Source organism: Plectropomus leopardus, chromosome 17 (genome assembly GCF_026936395.1).
Source record: "Plectropomus leopardus strain MGB_pleo_1.0 chromosome 17, ASM2693639v1, whole genome shotgun sequence".
NCBI classification, from domain to species: domain Eukaryota; kingdom Metazoa; phylum Chordata; class Actinopteri; order Perciformes; family Serranidae; genus Plectropomus; species Plectropomus leopardus.
The window spans coordinates 31,654,962-31,676,969 of NC_142192.1; the positions used below are offsets into that span (position 1 = coordinate 31,654,962).

At 40.0% G+C, this 22,008-nt stretch overlaps 1 protein-coding gene and 1 long non-coding RNA gene across 3 annotated transcripts in view; both read right to left on the minus strand.

The window, feature by feature from the left end:
* The window catches only part of LOC121958114 (glutamate receptor ionotropic, kainate 5-like), a 231,366-nt gene extending 223,433 nt beyond the window's left edge, over positions 1-7,933 (minus strand). For both annotated transcript variants that reach the window (XM_088090289.1, XM_088090287.1), the window contains exon 1: positions 7,250-7,933. The gene's annotated coding sequence lies outside the window, so the exon portion shown is untranslated. The remainder of the gene's footprint in view (positions 1-7,249) is intronic.
* Positions 7,934-13,673: 5,740 nt separating this feature from the next.
* On the minus strand, positions 13,674-16,322 carry LOC148186722 (uncharacterized). The gene is made up of 3 exons (XR_015779487.1): positions 16,156-16,322; positions 14,866-14,967; positions 13,674-14,296 (listed from the first exon to the last, which is right to left on the minus strand). It is a non-coding gene; the product is annotated as an uncharacterized LOC148186722 (long non-coding RNA).
* Between the last annotated feature and the right edge of the window lie 5,686 nt (positions 16,323-22,008).

Genomic DNA, 22,008 nt, shown 5'->3' on the forward strand with positions numbered 1-22,008 from the left:
TAAGCACTGCAGTATTGGCTCCGAGTGTAGAACTCAGATTTTTCAGTCAATATAGCACACAATTAGGAAATAATTGCCTCAATTGACTGCATTTATCATCAACTCTGACTGGACATCTGTATAAAAGGTGGAACATTTTCCATTCAAATATCACCTTTTTTTCCCCACCTGTTCTCCAGCTTTGTATGACAGCAGGAAGAGTCACCAGTGTTGAAATGATTTTCCTCCATTCAATAAAAAAAAAAACCATTGAACTCCAGACTCTTTGTTCAACTATTGGTCTTTGTGATTTCATTTCATCCATCCAGTTTCACTGAAAGCCTCTGATTAAAAGGGATCATTTTATCTCCCTCTGAGCCGTCAATCATCTCCCCCACATTTGCATCGTAAAAAGGCCGCCCACATGTGCTGTAATTTCTAACATTAAAGTGCATGGCCTGACACGCCTCCCTCCACCTTACATAAACGGCTCATTCTCAGCCGTCAACGGCAGCCATATCTGTTGTGCGAATGGCTTTTCAAACAGCAGTGATCGAGTTTCTAACTGATGTCATCTGGCGTGTGAGACATGATGAATGCCGCTCCCTATACAAGCCGAGCGGAGGATGGACTGAGGGGCGAGAGGTGATATATGGCTGCTGGCATCCTTTTGGTTAATAAACTCAAGTCACATGGAGACAAAAGGGGCGCGGGACAGAGTTCTGAGCTCCTGATATCATCTGACGCCATCTGGGGAGTATTTACAGCTCCATCAGTCAATGGCATTCTTTTTAAATCAGTTTTGTCTGTGTTTTATCACTTTCCTCTTCCGTTAGCTCTCTCTGTGTTGCAGGGATCCTTTCACTCGAGGACACACTCGTTATCATTCTCCATGTCCCTGGCCCTCCCTCCCTCTCAGCGCCTCTCTATTTGTCTCTTTCTCTCTGCCTTTGCGTCTCCTTCGCTCAGGTCATCAGTACATCCTCATACAAGAGAAGACAAAAGAGCTCGCTATGGATACGCTGAGTATGTAAATATGTGTGTTTGTGGGATGCACATTTTACATCTTTACTTTTGATCGATTACTGATTGTTAGGTAGCTTAGGTTTGATGTTACCTAATTGAATAAGTGCTGGCAAAAAAAAAAGATTTTTTGAGTTTGGTACATCCAGTTGCACAAGTACGTACAGCTTCCAGGAAAAAAGGATGACTCACCCTCTGAGCTTAATTTATCCTTGTACTTACATGTTTTTTCAGTTAATTCACACCCTTCGTCTATATGACCACATGCCTCCAAGTCAGTTTTAATTTTGTCGACAAAGACTATGATGAAAATCATTCGTCAACAACCTTTTTTTCCATGACCAAAATGAGACAACGTCAGGCTAAAAATACATCTTACTAATGAAAAATACTATGCAATCAATGTTTTCGTTTACAAGACAGGACAAAGCAAAAATGTTAATGGTGGACTAATTGAGCAACGTTGTTTTTCTGCTTCCTCACAGTGACATCCGTAAGTCAGAGTTTACAATGAACCTGGGTACAATTCTGTGCTTGTCTCAAATTAGTAATTTGTGGTTTTTGAGGCCATAATTAAAGAGATTTTGAGGTTTTTTGTTTTTTGTTTTTTTTTATTTTTTTTATATTAGACCTATTATTTACTATTTAAATAGATTAAAAAAAACATCTTGACTAAAATGTCCTGGATTTTCTTCAAATAAAATGTTTTGAGTTTCTGTCAACTTAAACTAGACTAAAATTAATGCTGCCTCCAGTGGACCACTTCAAATTTTGTTCTTGTCTACGTGACTTAAGCTCAAGTCAGACAGTTATTATGAGCGCACTCTCACTAGCTGCTCATTAGTCATGTTAACTGTTGTCTCAGTACAGTCAGAGATAGAATTTGGGTGGTCAGATAGGGCGACTAAAAAATCTTGGGTTGGTACACCAAAACTAAATTTTAGGGCATTGCTTTCACCATTGAAGGCTACAGGTTAGTTGAACACTGCAGATACAAGAGTTAAGCAACGACATACTGTAGAAGCGCCACTGCGACTCGGTGGTTGTTAACACTTGTATTTGCGTGCAGACTTGTGGTGGTTTCGTGTCTCTCTGTGGTGGTTTTGGTTATTTTGTACCTTTTTTGTGTGTCTTTGCAGTGATATCGTGGCTCCTTGTGCTGGTTCTGCAACTCTTTGAGGTGGTTTTATGTCTTTGGTTGTTTTATGCCTTTTTGTGTTTTGTGATTGTTCTGTGTCCTTTTGTGGTGGTTTTGCAACCCCTTGTGGTGGTTTTTGAGTCTTATTACAATAGTTTTGTGACTGTGCTGTGGTTTTATGTCTATTTTTTGGTTGTTTTTTGTCTTTGCTCTGGTTCTGTGACTCTTTGTTGTGAATTTGCAACTCTTTGTGGTGGTCTTGTGTATTTTTGTATTGGTTTTGCTAACTTTGTATCTTAACGGTGATTTTGCGATGTCTTGTGCTGGTTCTGCAACCTTTTGTGGTGGTTTTGTGACTTTGCACTGTTTTTATCGTTTTATCATTTCATGTCTTTTTCTGGTGGTTTTGCAACTCTGTGGTGGTTTTATGTCTGGTCTTAGTCGTCTCATGTCTGTTGTGGTTTTGGTTCTCTTTGTGGTGAGTTTGTGTCTGTTGTTGGTTGTCTTGTGTCTCTTTGTTGTGATTTTGTCATCCTTAGAGGTGACTTTGAGACTTGTTGTGGTGGGTTTGTGTCAGTTCTCAGTTGTTTTGTTTCTCTTTGTGGTTATTTTGAGTCTATTTGTGGTGGTTTTGTGTTTGTTCATGGTGATTGTATGTCTCTTTTTTTGGTAGTTTTGTGTCTCTCTGTAGGCGTATTGTGTGTCTTTGCATCTAATTGTGCTTTCCTCAAGTCAAATTCAAATGCTTTTGAAAGAGATTGGCATTGGATCAGTGGTGAGCATCATCCAAAGTAATCTGATGTTAAAAAATCTCATGTTGACTGTGAATACAGCTGGAGCTCCGCAGCCTTCGTCTCTTTTATATTCTTATTTTAAGCTATTTAGTTTTGTGCTGCCTGCCTGCTTTGAGACCTTTTTTGCTTGGCATGTACAAATCCCAGAAATTTGCAATCTTTCCCACCATATCACATCCTCATCACTTCCCACATCAATATTCCCCATGGGCTCAGGTAGAAAATCAAAGGCATGATTGTTTTGATGTGTGTCAAACACCATCAGTTAGCGTTTAAAGGAAATTATTGACATCAAAATGTGCACAATCAATCTTAGTGAAATTAACTAAAAAGTCGATGTGAAACATAACAGAGCACACTGCAGTATTTACACTTTGTCTTTGATCTCAGCAGTGGAGAGTTTCAATCATTCTGTTTTCTGTAAGAGTCAAATAAACCATAGGAGAATTGATCATTTTAATCATTAAACTTGATCTACATGAATGTGAGTGACGAATAATCGATCATCTCTTTACTGTGCACATCACTACTTCTCTCTGCTGCTCAGGTGAAACAAACAAACACGCTGCTGTACTTCTGTGTAACAGATTCCTGGTGGTTGAGTCATGGTGCATTTGGGTGTGAAAAGGTGCTGCAGGTGTGTGTGTGTGTGTGTGTGTGTGTGTGTGTGTGTGTGTGTGTAGGTTGCAGCAAACGTTTCTGTTTGAAGCATTACGAAATACACTGAACAGTTTTCTTTGCATTGCATCGCCTGCAGCGTGTCACTGAATACACACACACTCATAAATGCACACATTAAATATTACATACATGCACCTACAGATATGTAGGCAGGCACACACATGCACACAGCCACACACACACACACACAAACACTTATGCAACCAAACAGCCTGAATACACACAAGGATATACACATATGATCACTGCAAAACATACAAATGCAATCACACACACTCTCATGTTAAGGAAAGATTACACACACACCCCCACACCTGCAGCCTCTCTGCTGACGCCCGTGCAGAACAAACATCGACGCCATCAGCCGGCGCTGTCACCCGCAGTGACAACATCAGGCTAACGCTCCGGAGTAAAGCGTGCATACATTAAACCTGAAAAGACTGGCTCCAGCCACAGACTGATTATCTTTCCACCCACCGCTCCCCCATCTGATCGCTCTGATTCTCATAATAACACGCTCTGTCTCATCAATCACACACAGAAAGGATACACCGCTGTGCACCTGACACGCAACCGGAACGCTGTCAGAATTACACTTTCAGCGCTATCAAAGGTCAGAACAATGGTGGGTTTAAGTCTTCGCCGAAGATACATGTGCTCATCATTCAGTGGTGACTAAAAAAAATAACGAGTGTGAGAAGCAAACAAGTTCATTTCCCACCGCTGGCTGTGCTTGAGAAACCATTCAGCTCGGTGGTTTCAGCCCTCGTGGTTTTCCTAAAGTAAGTGCCAGTAAACGGCTGCTGTCTAAAATCTGAATTAGCCCGCCCCACGATGTGGTTTAGTGGCGGCACATCGCTGAGAGGCTATTTGTTAAAGATTGACTTAAGTACACATAATACACATAATCACAGCAAAGAACGTCCTCAAGGGGAGGCCCACTCCAGCTTTTATACACCACTTAAAGACACGTGTGCGGTGGTGGATTCAAACTCGAGGCATCAATGAAGAAGGAAAAGTAGAGAAAAGAAAATCTCTCGCTTTTGTTACTGAAACTCACCAACAAGCCCAGTCACCAGAATAAAATGTTGGCATCATCGGTTTCTGCAAACTTCGGATGAGTGATATTTTTACGTTTTATATGCATGGTATAAGAGGGGATGGTAGATGGTGTGACACCAAGGTGAGATAACTGCCAAACAGCAGACAGCAGCAAACCACTCTTCAAGATCAACAAAAGCAGGTCATTTCAATTGCCCTTTGAGACCTTTCCAGCCATGTTCTTTAGCGACAAAAGCAGCTATTTTTTAGGAAATTTGCATGCCTATTTGTGGCGACAAAAACAGCTTTTTCTTGTTCTTCAGGACATATTCAGGCTTGTATATGGAGACAGAAATGGGTATTTTTTAATGATGGGTCTGGACATTTCTCGCCATGTTTGTGGCAACAAAGGCGTGTATTTTTTAGCAAGAGGTCAGAATATTTCCAGGCATTTATAACAACGAAAGTGGGTATTGTTTAGTAAATTGTTGGGACATTTCCAGTCGAATTTGTAGAGACAAAAGCAAGGATATTTTAATGAGTGGTTGGGACATATTCATGCATTTCTGTAGACAAAAGCAAGTATTTTTTTAGCGAGAGGACGGGACAAGTCCCAGCCACATTTGTAGAAACAAAATAAGGTATTTGTTAGTGAAGGTCTGGGACGTTTCCAGGTGTGTTTGTGACTACAAAAGATGATTACTTTTAGTGAAGGGTAGGGACATTTCTGGCCATCTTTGAGGTGACAAAAGTGGGTATTTTTTAAGCAAGAGGTCAGAACATTTCCAGCCGGGTTTGTAGGACAGAAGCAGGTATTTGTTAATGAGATGTCAGGTCAGGGCTCTTCTTTTAGCTCTGTTTGGGGCGCCACCAGATCCTGAGAGAACACATCTGTCAGTTTAGCTATTGACTTATGTTAGCATGTAGCTACATGTAGCAGTGTATTTAATGTACGTGCCTGGAGCAGATGACCATATTCATCAGGGACAGCTTGTCTTTAAAACAATGTTGAAAGTATTTAAAACCGTCTGAATCTTAAAGCTTTTGCTCACAGGGGTTACTCTCACATACGTTTACATCATTATTTGAGACTTTTGTCATATTTAATATGAACACCAGGAACTGTAATATAACAGATATATGGCAGAAAAATGGGAAATCATACATTGGTAGTATTTGCAGACAGCCTGAAATGTTTCCCAATCATTTGAGCCAAGAAGTGTTATAACTTTACCTCTTAAGAGTGACTACATTCAATCCATTCAACCACACAATTGCCTCAAAAATCTGACATTTTCTATCCTCCTTTGCATGTAGCATTTTAAGTCCTCACATATTCCTTAATATTGAACACCTAAAATGTGAAAAGCTCCAAAGTTTGAGTGATTTTAGGCCACAGGTTGGTACGTGAGACCAGGCCTTCAGTCTTCAGTGGTTTGATTCAGCAACAGTATCCCTGCGACACACACCTCAGTCATTTCAGCAGCAGCTATCCGAGCGGACTCTATGGAGACGAACAGGAGCTGATGAAAGACTCGTTAACAATCCGGCTGCTGTTTCTAACTCAACCAAACAATTAATAAACATTTCAGCTGCAAATTGGACCACATGGGACGTTTTAGGATGTGAGCACTTTTCATCTGATGAATAATTTATCATGTGAATGAATCAACTTCCCGCCTGCTTTCTGCACGCTTGTGTGTGTATGCGTGTGTGTGTGTGTGTGAGTGTGTGTGTGACAGCAGCGATCTGGTTCACAGAGTACGCTGATGCTCGGCTGTTAATGCCAGGCTAACTGTAGCATGACTGGCGTTTATCAGGCTGATGCAAACAGGCTGCTGTGTGTGTGTGTGTGTGTGTGTGTGTGTGTTTGTGTGTTTCCATTTTTCGTTGAAAGAGTTGAAGGGGCGGATGATGGGTATGTTGGAGGTGGAGGTAGATGTGGAGGTGTGCTGAAGGGGAGGTGATGAGGCAGCGGAGTGATGGATGAAGAGAGGGATGGAGGGATTATCAGGGTTCAACCCCAGACTGTTGATTTTGTGTCAAGCCTGACGCCTCTCAGCTTCAGGCGCCGGAGTGTTGATGACTTCCAGGTTACGACGCACAGATGTGTGTGTGCATGTGTGTGTGTGTGTGTGTGTGTGTGTGTGTAGTGTCTTGCTTGGCTGCTTGGCTGATGGTGCAAATGAATGATGGTTGCAGGAAAGAAGGGCGAAGGAGGAACAAGAACATGCGAAATGTGGGGAAATAAGAACAGAAGCGAGGAAGGTGAGTGATGGAGGAAGGTGGCATGGAATAGCTGATGGATGGTCGTCTGAAAGCGATGGTAGAGGAGGTGGGAAGGAGAGAGGGGAGGAGGGTGACTGATGGTAGAAAATGAACAAATGAGCTCAGACACAGAGAGAGAGAAAAAGAACGAAAATGAGGTGAAAGGACAAGAAACGACATAGGAGAAAAAGGGGTAAAAAAGCAGCAGAAGAGAGCAGGAAAAGAGCAACCCCCCCCATACACACTCAAACACACACACACACACACACACACACACACACACACACACACACACACACACACACACACTATCACACTCACTCACCCATCTGCTTCTGCTCTCCGTGGGCGAGCCAGCGAACAGCAGTCGTAGCCCCGGCACAGTTACGGCAGAGCCGGCTGAAGGAGGAGAGGAGCGCGTCAGGAAAAGGAGAGAGAGGAGAGAGAGCGAGCAGAGCAGTAGTCCCTCGACCGAGCGGCGAGTGAGTGAGTGAGAGAGCAAGACGTCTGCACCGGAGGAGGAAAGAGAGGGAGCACAAAAAAAGGAGGTGCAACAGACAAAAAACACCAGCAAGCAACTCCTTGTGATCAAAAGCCAAGCTTTACTCCAAATCCACCTGGGAGACAAATTTTCAGCTGATGATGATTAAACACACACACACAAACACACCACTGCACACACACACTCTGCTGGTGCACGCTCCCTCGCCGAGCCCTGTCGCAATGACACCGTGGGCTGCGATGCTCCCCAGCCCGGTGGTGTTAGAGCAGAAATGAACACACGGACCTCCAACACCTCCTCTTCCTCCTGATTCTTTTTTCCTCCTGTTTTTTTTTTAAATCTCCTGCTGCTGTTTGTCCTCTTTTATCCACGCGGTCAGTGACACAAAGAAAGAGAGAGACAAAAGATCAAGGAAGAAGTGCTCTTCTTTTTATTCCTGATTTATTATCCTCCTCTCTGCTGTGAAGTCTCTCGGTGTCCTTCAGTGTCGGACTGGCTGCTGCTCCACAGCGCAGAGAGCCTGGACTGCATTCAGCTCACTCTCTCTCTCTCTTTCTCTCTCTCCCATCACCAACCCCCCTCCTACCTCTCTCACCCCTCTCTCTCAGCTGCTGGATGCACCTCCATACCTCCTCAGCTCCCTCCTTTCATTAAGTCTCTTTTATCTCTCTCTCTGTCACTCTCTAGAAATGCTTCCATCCACATGTTTTGTGTGCACATTTTATGCTTAAACAAGAGAAAAGTGCAACACACACCAGCTGCATCGTCACTCCACAGCCATCAGTCAAAGCCTGCAGCACACACACACACACACGTCATCCACACAGAAGAAGTCAGAAGCTGATCCAGAGGAGATAAAATTGTGTTTTTCTGATGCTGGGAGGACTCATTTCTGGTGACCGTGCTTCTGGACTAATTATTTAATTGACATTAGAGCTGCAAAAGCAGAGAAAGCAGTTGGTTCAAATTTGTTGATATTTTCAATGTAACTGAACGTAGGAGCACAGGAGTCTCCTGAATAATGTAATGATAATATAGTTATGGCCACCAGTTTGAATGATTTTAACTTGCAGTCTGCAGGCTGAAAATATTTCACAAGCCAGTAGGTGGGTTTCCATTAACTCTCAAACTGTGCAATTTGAAATTGCGAATATAAAATATGCCTAATGGGAACACGTCAGTTTAAAAAAACAACTCCCAAGGCCATCTGCTAGCGTACAGTAACAGCGCCACCAGTTCTGTCCGAGCACATTCTCATGCAACGCCTTAAAGCCGCATTCAGGTTGGACACGGAAGGTGGCTTTTGGCGTCACGCTCTTACGCCAAAACCACTGACAGAACGGACGTATTTGACATAACTGGATTCAGAAATGGAAACGAGAATTGCCCTTTTAAAAGCCTGATTATCCGAATTCAATTTGTATTTACATTACAACGGACCCTTTACTTTTCCTTCCTTTTCGCATACTTGTGCGTCAGTTGGGTCCAATGTGTCTCATAAAAACCTATAAAACAATCTGGATACCAACTGAGGGGTAAGCTACATCTCAGGACCGCTGCACTGAAAAGAGCGCTTGTTTTTTCCATCTTTGCGCCCCTGATAGCCGCTCAACTCAGATATGCACACATCTGTTACTGTAAACCACTAAACAGACAAATGGACAACTTAATGGCACAACCTGGTTCTGCACCGAGACCACACTACATTTTCTCACAGTTTACACTGCATGCACCTTATCATCTACGTCATCATTTATTATATTTTTGATGTTATATTTGAATGAAGATGGGAAAAAGAACCAAATATTGATTCATCATTTACGCCCTAAATTAAGAAAATAACTTAAAAGTTTAAGTTTGGCGAAAGATTGCATTTATCAAAAAACACAATCTTAAGCTTGAAGTGAGACTCTGAGTCAGGTTTGCTGTTTGTTCAGCAAAGATAAAACAAAAAAATCATTTATTATAATTTTCTTGACTGATAAGAAATTGTGCACACTGGTGTCTCTACACTGCGTTAGTGTATATATTTGTGTGCAGACACAGACACTAAGATAAACTCATGTATTATACAGCAAAATCAGCACGCCTGTAACATACACATTACAGAAACACTCACCGCTCAATATATGAGAGAGAAACTGCTTAAAGTATTCCCAAATGACACGAACCATCCAGTTCCAACACAAACACACACACACACACACACAAACACACACTCTCACACACACACACACACACACACACACACACACACACACGTACTTCCTCTAAAGTCCACAGTGTGTTCTGTAAAGGTAAACAGTCCAGTAGTGACAGTGGAAGAGCTTTAGGGAGAATTCACTCACCAGGGAGTCTGTGTGTGTGTGTGGGTGTGTGTGTGTGTGTGTGTGTGTGTGTGTGTGTGTGTGCGCACATGAGTCATCGCATAAAATCTCCATCTTAATTCAATTTCTCTATTTCTGAGAACAAAAATTGTATTTTCTGAGAGCTGCATTTTTATTGTTTTTGCTACCAGAACTCAAGTTTCTTCTCCACTAGTGAGAAAAGTCACTGACATTTGTAGTAACACAAATAAAGAAAAAAATCCAACATAAGCTTGCTCAGTAGCATGTATTTCAGTTGCCCAGACAGGCATTGCAGATTTTAGGCAATGTAAATTAATTGTTAATTTAATCATTCTACAGTTATTGCATTTTTTAAAAAAAACAACGTTAATATGATAACATTGTGAAAACAATCCTAGTGCACACAGATCTGCAAAAACAACTAAAAAACGCTGTAATATGAGCAGTAGTTGGTGGTGTAACCTTATAATGACACCCCACAGAAGAGCACCAAGCGCATCTGCAAAGTGCGGCTGTGATGTCACCGTTCTCACAGTTTACAGTTTACAGTTTACACGGCGACGGGGGAAGGGGTGACGTTTGCAAAAGATTACACTCTGGAACCCAAAAGTTTTCATTTTCCGGCCCCCAAAACAGTGTTAGCCAAACCGCAATAAAAATGTAACGTTTCGTGCAAGAACTGTTGCCATGTAAACGGCCCCTACAACTTCACACAATGTAATGCTCTTTAATACTTGGTAAAGATTTTGTTTAACACTGTTGTGTCCAGTTTTTCTCAACTCAGGGTTTGCCATGCAATTGAAACATCAGCTGCTATCTATCAATTTTCTATATTGTTTTGGAGGGTTCGTTAGGAGCACTATTGAAGAATTTACAGTTCCGTTATTTACTGAACCACACTCTAGCATACTCTGGGCACAGACGGAGCAGCAGAAAGTCACATGAAGTGAAAATGAAACTTCACCGGTTGTGGCTCTGGGTCTAAAAGTTTGTTTTTACTGGCCTCTGCAGCAGCTATTCCTCTCATTCACTGATCTCCTCAGCTCTGAATTAACAACCACAACAAATTAATTGTCCACCTGGGGAAAAATTTAACAGAATGATTACAAGAGAAAGACTAATAAATTCTGTTTCTATGGGGGACATTGCACCCTGTTTGGCTCTTTATTATGACCTTTTTGAAGACATTCTGGCCAATCTGCTAGCAAAATGCGAGCTGTGATGAAGAGAAGAAGAACAGCAGTTGGTCAATAAAGCCAAAAATAATTTAAAATGTGCAGGAGCATTGAACATCAGGGCAGTGAAGCGCCCATGTTTTATTGTTAGAGAGCGAGACATGTAGCAGCCATGTTCCACCTGTATGAAACTGCTCCAGCTGCATCCTGACATGCCGCTGCAGATGAAGATAAACGACTGCGGCTGCACAGTATCGACAAATAAAATCACATTTGGATGTTTTTGCTGAGTGCAGAGAATGTGATATGAATTATGATGCACCTGGACACTGTCATTTCTCTCCTGCTTCTTCTCATCGTCAACAGAATTAGATTCTCCAACGTGAATTGCTGACCACATGTCACACAACACAACAGCATAATTCCTCTCCATTCCTATCCATTTAAAATTTCTCTAATATAATTCCTGATCAGGACAGCAGGAAAGGTGGGTGCAGAGTGTGATGTAGCTCCCCCTATTGACTAGGAATGGACCAACACAGTCTGTAAATATTTTACCATTACTCATGAGCTAACTGAATATGTTTTAAATTTTGAACAGCATATGAAAAGATGCCTAACCATTTTGATTCCAACAAACAACATCAAGTCATCGCTTTGTTTTAGTCATCAAATGGTTGTTTTTTTGGTGGGGATATTGCCAGGAAAAGAGGCCGCTTTTTTAATGGGACATCGCAGCATTTCCAGTCAGGATTGTGTCACCAAAAGTGACTATTTTAAGCCAGATCATGATTCTTTACTAACATTAAAAAAGTGCTTTTTGTGCCTATACTTAACCTACCGTAACCACAGTATTGCTGAAATGTAAAATTGAAGTGTATTTCCTACATGATAATAAAAATGAATCAGTGGTTTGCAAAAACATACAATACCAACCTTTATTTTCTTAGAATTCATTTACAGGGGGCACCATTGTGGCTCAGTGGATCAAGGGCGCCCCCTATACAGAGGTAGTATCCTCTCTGCAGCGGCTGGGGGTTCAATTCCAGCCCTGACCTTTTGCTGCATGTCGCCCCCTCTCTCTAAGCCCAAAAAAATAATCAGAAAAAAAACCCATTTACAGTATATTTTAAGATTCTTTAAACTGTTTTTAAAGCCCTTCATGGTTTGGGACCGGCCTACATTGCAGACTCTCTGTCATTCTACAATCCTTCACGAGCACTCAGATCTTCTGCTGCTGGGTTTTTAATTACGAATAATTATTTGCACAAGAAAAGAAAATAGGCAGCACAGCTTTTATAAACTATGCTCCAAAATTATGGAAAACCCTTCAAAAAGCTATGAGAGAAGCAGGCTCTGTGAACATTTTTAAATGATGACTGAAAACCTGGTTATTTAGTCTGACTTTTAATCAATGCAATTCTTGTCTTGACTATTTTACATAAATTTGTTATTTTTACTGTTCTCACTGGTCCTTTTTACTTTGAATCTTCTGCTTTGTTTATCACCATGCCTTTTGATTGTCTTATCTTGTTTTTTTTGTGTTGCATTTTTTTTGTGACGCACTTTGAGCTGCATTTCTTGCAGCTCAAAGTGCTCGATAAATATGGTTTATTATTATTACTATTTAATCTTTATTTTGGTGATTGGGTTGGGAAGTTTAACAAATAATTTTAAAAAACTGCCATCCATGACAGAGCCAGTTGCTCTACAATGAAGAAGTGTTCATTGATCAACTCACGATAATGATTTTTCCCCTGTGATGGACTTCAGGCACGTTGCAAACAAGCTCACCCATGACTGCTGCTGGCAAATCTGCACTCACACGAGCCAAAAACTGTTTTTTTCCCCTCCAACTGTTTGTATAGCAGTCTGCAAACACGCCTTATCCCAGGATAAGTAGCGAGGGATGACAGCCGGGGGGGAAAGACAGGAGCTGAATCTGATGGGAGGTGACACCCGACTTCGAAAAAGGGAACCACGGGCAGCTAATGAATGGGAACAAATTGAGTGGGGCCATTTTAAAATGGGATCAATAGCAGTCAGGTGGTGAGGATGATGAGGTGTGACGAGGGGACAAAGAGGCCGGCTGATGTAGGACGGATCAGCACTGATTACAATGAAGAGCAGGATCTATTTATCCTGTAGCTAAAGCTCAAAGACTTAACTGCAAAAACCCAAACTCTGTCTTAATCCAGTTGGCTTGATTTCTTGTAAAAACACAGAGAGAATGCAAAAGGCAAAAAGTTACAAGAAAATTATCCCCGAAATTAGCAAAGATTAAAAAAGAAAAACAGGAAATTACCTGAAAAAGGGTAATTAAATAAAACAAAAAATAATAAATACTACTAATAAAAATAGATTTCTATATCCCAACTTTAAAACTTGAATTGTAATAATCATAACATTAGGGTTTTTTTATTTGATTATTCTCTCTCTCTTTTTAAAGATAATTTGTAGGTCAATTTCATTTTCAAAGAGTTAAAATATAATAGAGATCAGTTGCAGCTTGATCAGCATCTATTGTAATAATACCATTTCCTGTTAATACTAATGTTAAATACATATGATAGGAAGGTTCGAGAATATAGTATGAGCAGTGTTAGTATTAAGATTTCTTAAAAAAAAACAAACTATAATGCAGATGATTTCTTTGGTTAATCTTGTGTTTTTATTACATTTTGAGATAAAGTTAAAAAACTGCTTTGACTGTGATTCCCCCGTTTTGCACAAAGTTTATCAAACAAGTTAAAAACTATATTTTTCTGCAGCTGTATCCCACTGTGACGCTTCGGGGGAGTTTATTATTTGGTTTGCTTCCATTTTCCTCCGTCCCACTGAGCTGTCGCTAACACCGCGTGGAATAAATGTCCTTCGAATGACTTCAGTCACACAGACGCATTCAGACTCATTAATTTGACACATTTCAAATCAAACACATTTGTCCAGGACTGCAGATGAATTTGGAGATATAATAAGTCATATTTGTTGTGTTTTATTATTTTTTGTCCACAGTTTGAAAAGTTAAAAATCCTCAGCAGAAAAGCACAACAACAATAATTTATCTCCTTTAATGTTCACTTAACCCAAGAGTTTATGCATGAGTTGTTCTGTATTTGTAATACTTCCTGACTTTTGAATTTATATGAATCTAGTAAATAACACACTATGACAACAGTGGTTGACATGCTTTCCATGAAAATAGGAATCAAAGAGAGGAAACAAAATGATATGCAAATTGCTGTATTATTAACGCACTAACCCCACTGTGATTGTTGTTGAGGCAGGTGTGTAAACTACGAGACATATCAACATCCAAGGAGTTGGTTTGGTTTCCATTTTTCTTTCTAAAACCAAAAACAAAGAGTAAAGTTGTGAGAAATGCATTAAAATGAATATCTGTTTAATGTAAACCTCTAATGATAGCATGGCTTGCTATTCACCCAAACAGCTTTGCCAGGTGGGATATGTTAAATGATAGCACAAAACACGCATCATAAAGTCCCACTGAAGATTTGTGGTCAGACTTAGCTGGAGTTGGAGCTTCAACCAACTTGCACAGCACTGACCGGTCAATTTTTAAAGTAACAAGAAGCAACTCTTGTTTTCTTATTCCGAAAGAAAAAAAAAAAGAACAACCGTCCAAATTTTTAGCACTTCTGTCATCACTGTGAATACTGTACATGCAGTACAGTAGAAATGTTGTATGGATACTGGGAATTTCAATAAAACTTTAGGCTTTTTTGTGTGTCTTTTTTCCCTTTGAAGACTAAGAATTGATGTTTTAAACAGGATATGAAACACCTTTGCCAAATAAGTTGAAATCGACGTGAAATCGCAACGAGTGCACAGTCAGAAATTCGTCAACGGGGGTTTGAAATTTGACTCACACTGACACAGACAGATTCACACTCACTCCTGTGTAGCAAACCTCAGGCGGGGTTTGAACTTGCAGCTGGTTGATCTCTGCATTGGTGGTTGGCGTCCTTCCCCCCCGATCATCTCTGGCACTGATGGACTGAAGGAAGCAGAGAGACAAAGAAGATAAAACTGAAGCTGCAGAAAGTTGATCGTCAGCCTGCAAAGTAATAAAGTTTCCTGCACACTGAAAGCTGCTGTGTCCCAATCAGTCACACTGACAAGCTGAGAACATCTCATTACTCTGCGTGAACATGATCATGGCTCATAGGTTCTGACAAGTTTTGTGGTCAGAAGGTTGAGGGTACAAATCCCTCCTTGTTTTAGATTGTCCTTCTTCCACCCAGACTCTTATTGTGAAAGGACTGCTTGATAGAGACACTCAGAGCTGATCAGAGGTCAGACTGAGTCATGTATGAAATTCATTTTCACTTAAAGTGAAATTTTGTGCTGGTTTTGTCACTATTTAGTACTTTAGTATTTGAAGCTGTTTAAAAAAATCCTTGAAGCACAGAGATTATCCATTAAAAACCTTTAATAATTAAGGTGGGATGATAGTTAGCATAAAAAAAACAAAAAAAATGTTTGGAGGACTTTGAAACCCCTTAAACTGTAGCTATTTAACGTAGAAATCATGTATTATGGGCTGTCCTGGTGGCTCAGTGGTTATGAGGCAGATCTTGTAATTATGGTTTTAGTGGTTCAAGTCCAGCTGGCAACCGCTGTTGGACCCTTTTTAATTTGAGTGCAGAAATATTATCTCATTTTCAGCTTGTAGGACTCATTTCTTTGGAGTCTATTCACATCATGTTCATTGTTTAGTCTAAATTTAGCCCAGATTTGTTTGCTTGTGTGTTTGGAAAGTTGTCTAAAATAAAATAAAATCAATAAAGGGTGAACTTTTTGACACCAGACATGATGGATGAATGCTTCGTGTATGAGACCTTCATACTGAGTTTGAGTTATTTTCAGATTTCCAGAAATCCATAAAAGTAAAACTCAACACAGGATTCAAACCCTAACCTTTGATTTCAAAGGCTTATGAAGTAACTGCTTACCTACCACATAACTGCATGAAAGAAGGACATCAATATTATAATACACAGGTTTAATCGTGTAATATTATTACTTTGTTCCAAATTTAAAAGTTTTATTTCCTATTATAAGCACTTTTTCTCTCATTTATAACTTTATTTTCACTCTTTACATTGTTTTACTGCAAAAAAAAGGACTCAAATTCAGAGAAAACCCCCAAACACTATCAACACTATCAGATCCCAATCTTTACCTAGGTCATCGGGGCTCATACAAGTCAAGGCAGAAAAATGTCCTCAGGAAAATCACAAGACAAACAAAGTCCACAAATCCCAGCAGATTAAAAAAAACAGCAAATCAATGGGGAGAAAAAGCTGCAGAGCATCAACACATTGTAGCAACAAGAACAATCTGAATGGAGGAAACACTGAGCCTGAAATACACAAGGACTGATTACTGACTACACACAGGTGAGTGAAACAGGTGAAACATATGAGCTAATCAACACAGGCAGGAAACTCAGGAAGTAAAAGTAACACTGAACACTATGACAACACATTTCAAAATAAAACAGGAACTGAACACAAACACATGAACATAAACTCGAGAGAATCTCACAAAACATGATTTATCAGCTCTATCAGCTTTTATTGTGAAATGACTGCTGCATGAAAAGTAAGGTGATTAAAATAGCCTAAATAATGTCTTAGAAATGTAGTACCAAACATGAGACAACATGAGAACCCCAAACATCAAGGTTCAATGAATTAACCACTTAACAACCAACCACATCTGTATATGGTGATAAGAGATATGAATATGACTATATATAACTGTTTGACTTTGATCTGTGACTTTTTTTTTTGTGTAAATTTACATTTACATTAATCTAGTGATATTTTGACTTTTTTCTTGAATTTTACAAATTTTTGGTTTTTAACGTGGCTCAAATGCACTTTCAGTCATTAAAGTCTACTGACTTGAAATGTTATTTTTTTAAGTAACATGTAAATATATACATATATATATTTAGAAAATATGTTTCTTTTAATTTATATTTAATTTGTACCTATATTGTTATTTTGGGCATTTTAAGTGTTAATGAAAGACTAAAGGGGACACTAGAAAGCTGTGTCCCCTTCTTCTGCAGTTCAGCTGCGTTTTGGGTGCACTTAATCATTGTTGGAAAATGTACAAATCGTTTGTGAGAAAAGCATGATGAAACATAATTTATACTGCCAATTTTTTACCAAACTACACATCACATAGTTGAGTTTATTTACAAAAAACAACATGCCCCCACTTACCCCCGCTGTGCTTAAGTGAGGCTAAAATATCGAGATACGGGTTCTGCCATCTTGTGCTGATTATGTCATTGCGAGCCAAAGTCTGCGCAGTAGCAAAATCTGCGGTGAGGAAGTTTTCCGCCAAAACACCTAAACACCAATCGTGAACAGCCCCACTGAATGCAAGCGCACAGATTGCCTGTCACAGCTGTCAATCATGGCAGAAACGTCATGTTTTGTATAATTGAATAACTGATTAAAACCAAACTTATCATTAAAACAAACACTTGAACAAACATGAGGGTGATGAGAACTACCTTCAGTGACAGAAACCATGTTTGTGAAAAATTCATTTGGTGTGCACTTTGTGTTTTTAGTTTTGCCTTTGTCCTATTCACTAACATAGAGGGGCGGGCTTTATGGCCTATACTGCAGACAGACACCAGGGGGCGATCCAGATTGAAAAGTTACACTTTGTATATAAAGATGGACAACATGACAGTCCCCCCAGTCTATGCTCGAAACCAGCTGATGGAAATGCCCCTAATTCACATTTCATTCACAATTCACCTGAAATTGAATGGAAACACAACTACTGACATTGTTTGATGAACAACTTATTCATGTCCACAAGAATCAGAGAAAAATGTATGATGGGAGATATTAAAAGGGAGCTCCAGTACAAAACATTTATTTGCTTTTCCTCACTTTCATCTGCACACCCTGACTCTGTATTATCTCTGTCTGTGTGTTCGTTATCTCAGCGGTGGTCTGTTGTTGTTTTCATCATCCCGCTGTCGTCCTTTTACCACACCGTCCTACTGTTCACACAGGGAGGAGAGAGAGAGCGACAGAGACAGAGACAGAGAGAGAGATGGAGGTGAATTGACACTCCACCCTGACTCCTGCTGCTCGCAGGCAGAATAACGATTAGCCGCTCGGCATGCTGGTCACATCGCCTCCACTATCAATGAGTGAGTGAGCGAGCGAGTGAGCAGGGGAGTGACAGAGGAGAGAGAGAGAGAGGCAACAAGGTGAATAACAGACAGAGAGAGAGAGGGTGGAGTGGGAAAGAGGGAGAAAAAGAGGAATATGGAGGGGAGAAGAGGGGATGAGTAAAGAAGAGAATAAAAGAAAGATGAGAGGCTGAGGGATGTGAAGAAGAAAGAGCCAACAAGGTGAATAATGGGAAAGGAGGTGAAGGAAAGAGAGAAGGAGAGGTAACAAATGAATTGTGGAGAGAGGGAGAGGCAGAAAAGATGGGGAGAGGAGATGAAGGGCAGTGATGCTGATGAAGACGGAAGAGGAGGGGCATCTGTGAGGGAGATGAATGAAGATTTATGGCAATACAAACACATACATACAGAACATATAAACACACACCACTTGCAGGTTGTTTCATTGTGAATAAAACACAAAGATTTCTTTTTTGATTCACATAAGTAGATAAATGTGCAACAGGAGATATCAAAATTATTATAGAACCAGTGCCACCAATAATATGTTGTAATATTAATGTTGAAATTCTCAATGAGTTTAAAATCAAATCACAAAAATTGAAATGCATTCTTTTGCTGGCATGCAAGAACAGAATAATATATTTAATTTAAACCAGTATGCATCATTTATTTGGACATGAAGGTGTAATATCAATATATGCTGATTTCTTAGATGCAATAAATATCTTATAAAGTATAACAGAACATTCACATATGAGAAAGGTAGATGGAAACCACATGCATTTTGCACGATCCTGCTACAGTAATGCAGTCTCTTGTCAGGGTTTTTCACACATTCATTTATTTGTGGCAGGCTGCCATGATTAAAACACCTGCTGCCACAGATAGAGCTGGATCATTCATTGAAAGTGCTATTGAATGATAAATATACTCTTTAGTTATTAATTGCAATACACTCTTGGAGCGCAGAGCATAGTCTGGGTACAGATGGAGCAACAGAATGTCAGGTGGAGTGAAAGTAAAACTTAAAAGTTCATTAGGTGGATCTAAGTTTTCATTCATTCACCGCTGCAGTAGCTGCTCCTCTCATCCATCGATGTGATCAGCTCTGACTGAAAAGAGATTTATTAAACTATCAAACTTCACAAACTGCAGATTTTAGAGAGGATGATAGAATGATAAAAAAAGGAACACACACACACACACACACACACACACACACACACACACATAAAATTAAAAATATGAGAATTTTGCTGTTGACATGTGAGATTCTAATTCTGTAGGACACACTGCCCGAAACATGATCTCTTCCTAACCATGACCTCTTTTTCTGTGCCTCAATCTATCCACACAGTAACCACAGCATTGGTGAAACATTAGCTCACAACATGTACGCTTTGTAGTAACATACAAATGTAAAGTGTCTTGTTAGCAGAAATTTGTAATGCCAACATTTACTCTGACGACCGGGTTTCGCAAACCGCCAACTGCACCAACTGGACGTCAGCTGCATGCTAGTTTTGACTGCACCGACTGTGTGTGTAACAGTGTTTGTGTTCAGCCTCCGACTGATATCTGCAGAAACTCCTCCTCCTTCTGCTAATTCCCTCCAGTTTCCTTACTTCCTCTCCTCTCTGAACATTTACATAAATGACAGTAACATGTAACTGTAATTTAGATTCTTTCAAGGGTATCATCAGAAAAGTCAAGGACCTGGAGAGATTATAGATAAGTTACTGCAAAAAAAGAACATGATAGAGATTCACACACAAGCAGGTAAAGACACACACTTCATTGTTAATGTGTGACGTTTCCATTAAGCATTAAACACATCAGACGCTAATCATGTGATGTCAGTTGTTAAATGTCATCACACACAGAGTGTCATCGGTCCAACATAAAGGAGGAGGAAGTGTGTGAATCTAATATGAACTCAATGGGAGACTGACAATTAGCATAAATGAGAGACAAGTTGATTCTCGTTATTGCTTCAATGTGAAATGAGATGTGACGGTGGGAACCTGAACACTGCGGCTCCAGTAAAGTCATCTGCTCCAACATTGGGGAAGAAATGACACTTTTCACGTTTTTTTTATTACTGTAAAATATGGATAAACGCTTTTTATGCAATCGTTTAATTTATCTGATTTTGTCATCAGGAGGTGGAGGGGATGGCATGATACCTGTGAGACACCTGCCAAGCTGCAGACCACTGTTTGATATTAACAAACATCAAAACTGGTGGTGTTTAAGTGAGTCATTGCTGCATTTCTGGCATTTCTTAGTATCCACATATGGGTGGTTTTTTTTACCAAACCGTCACTGCATGTCCTACCAAGATAGGTATCCTTCTGCAACAGCTGTTTTAGCTCTGGGATGCAGTTACCTTGATGTCAACAAATGCACATGGTGGGATGACACTGCATGCTCCTTATGTTTATACAACAGCACATGGCAAAATTTGGCAAAAGAGGCTCATGGTAATGTGTAGAAAAAAAAAAATCATATTCACATCACAAGCAACCTCTGGACTCCTGCACCAAAGTAAGTTTTAGGTGAGAGCGTTTCACCTCCTGCCAGCCTCATAAGCGCTCCTAATATTTTGTTGTTACCAGCAGCGTTATTACCTGACGCTGTCCTTCAGCATTTCATTCGCATGTATAGTGTCGTATGCTGAATGCACTGACAGAGCAGACGTATTTGAGGAGTTTGGAGTGAGAACATAGTGGAAATGCTAAGTCCACTTAAAACACAGTTATTATTATCTGCTCAGATAACTTTTAAAGGCAGATAATAAGCATTAGAGCACATGCACTATCCTTGGAGATTGATTGGCATTCCCACCACAAGCACTGTCCCCAGGTGGAATAGTCATACTGCAGTCTGTTATTGTCTGACAAACACAAAATTTATAAAGACATAAAACAGCCATAGATTTTCTACCTAATCATCTAAGTGGTTAATATCTTCGGCGCTACATGTTTTTTTTTTTCTTTTCCCACATCCTCTGCACAGGTTAAAGACTGGCTGCACCTTAACATGCATATCGCTATATATCACACTCCGTTTAATTAAAACATGAGCATTTCTTTTCCTTTCGGGTGGTTGTCATCGATGTGCTGAAATACAGCAGCTCTCTGCTGTTTAAAAGCTGTGACAAAACATTAAATACGTCTTCAATATGTCCCTGCAGTTTTTATTTGGCCCTTGTAAACGTAAATCACACATTGCTCGGGATTATACAGCAGCATCTGATCAGTTAAACAGCTGCAGCATAATGCAAATGCGATGGCACAAAAGAACGATTACATTTCGCTTGCAAAATTCAATTTAATACAAGATAAAAGAGCCATTAATGCAGGTCATTTGGCAGCACTCGCCATCATAACCGTTACATGGAGGTTTTGGCCAAGAGTGAGCTGATTGTGTCATGTTACTGGTGAGGAGGGAATACAGGGAACAGCGACACTGACTCCAAAGGGATGCAAAAAAGAAGATAAAAAAGATGTTTCAAAAACAAGATGATGCAAAATAGGATTTTTTTTAACCTTGTGGTGTCCTCCATTCTGGGTCCAGTTGATGATGGTTACTTGTTTTATAGCTGTGGGTAATCACTTTGTAATTAAAGAGCTGGTGATTTACCATTTCATTAAGTTGGGGAGCTTGCCAGAGATGAAAAAAAAAGATTAAAAATCGTAGCACCAGGGGTTGAAATATCTTAGTTTTAGTCCTTTGTATGAGCTCCAAACACTGGACCCCACATTTATCATAATGCATCTTAAGCTTTCTTTTAATTCAATTCAATTTTATTTATAAAGCCTAATATCAAAAGTCACAATTTGCCTCAGAGAGCTTTAT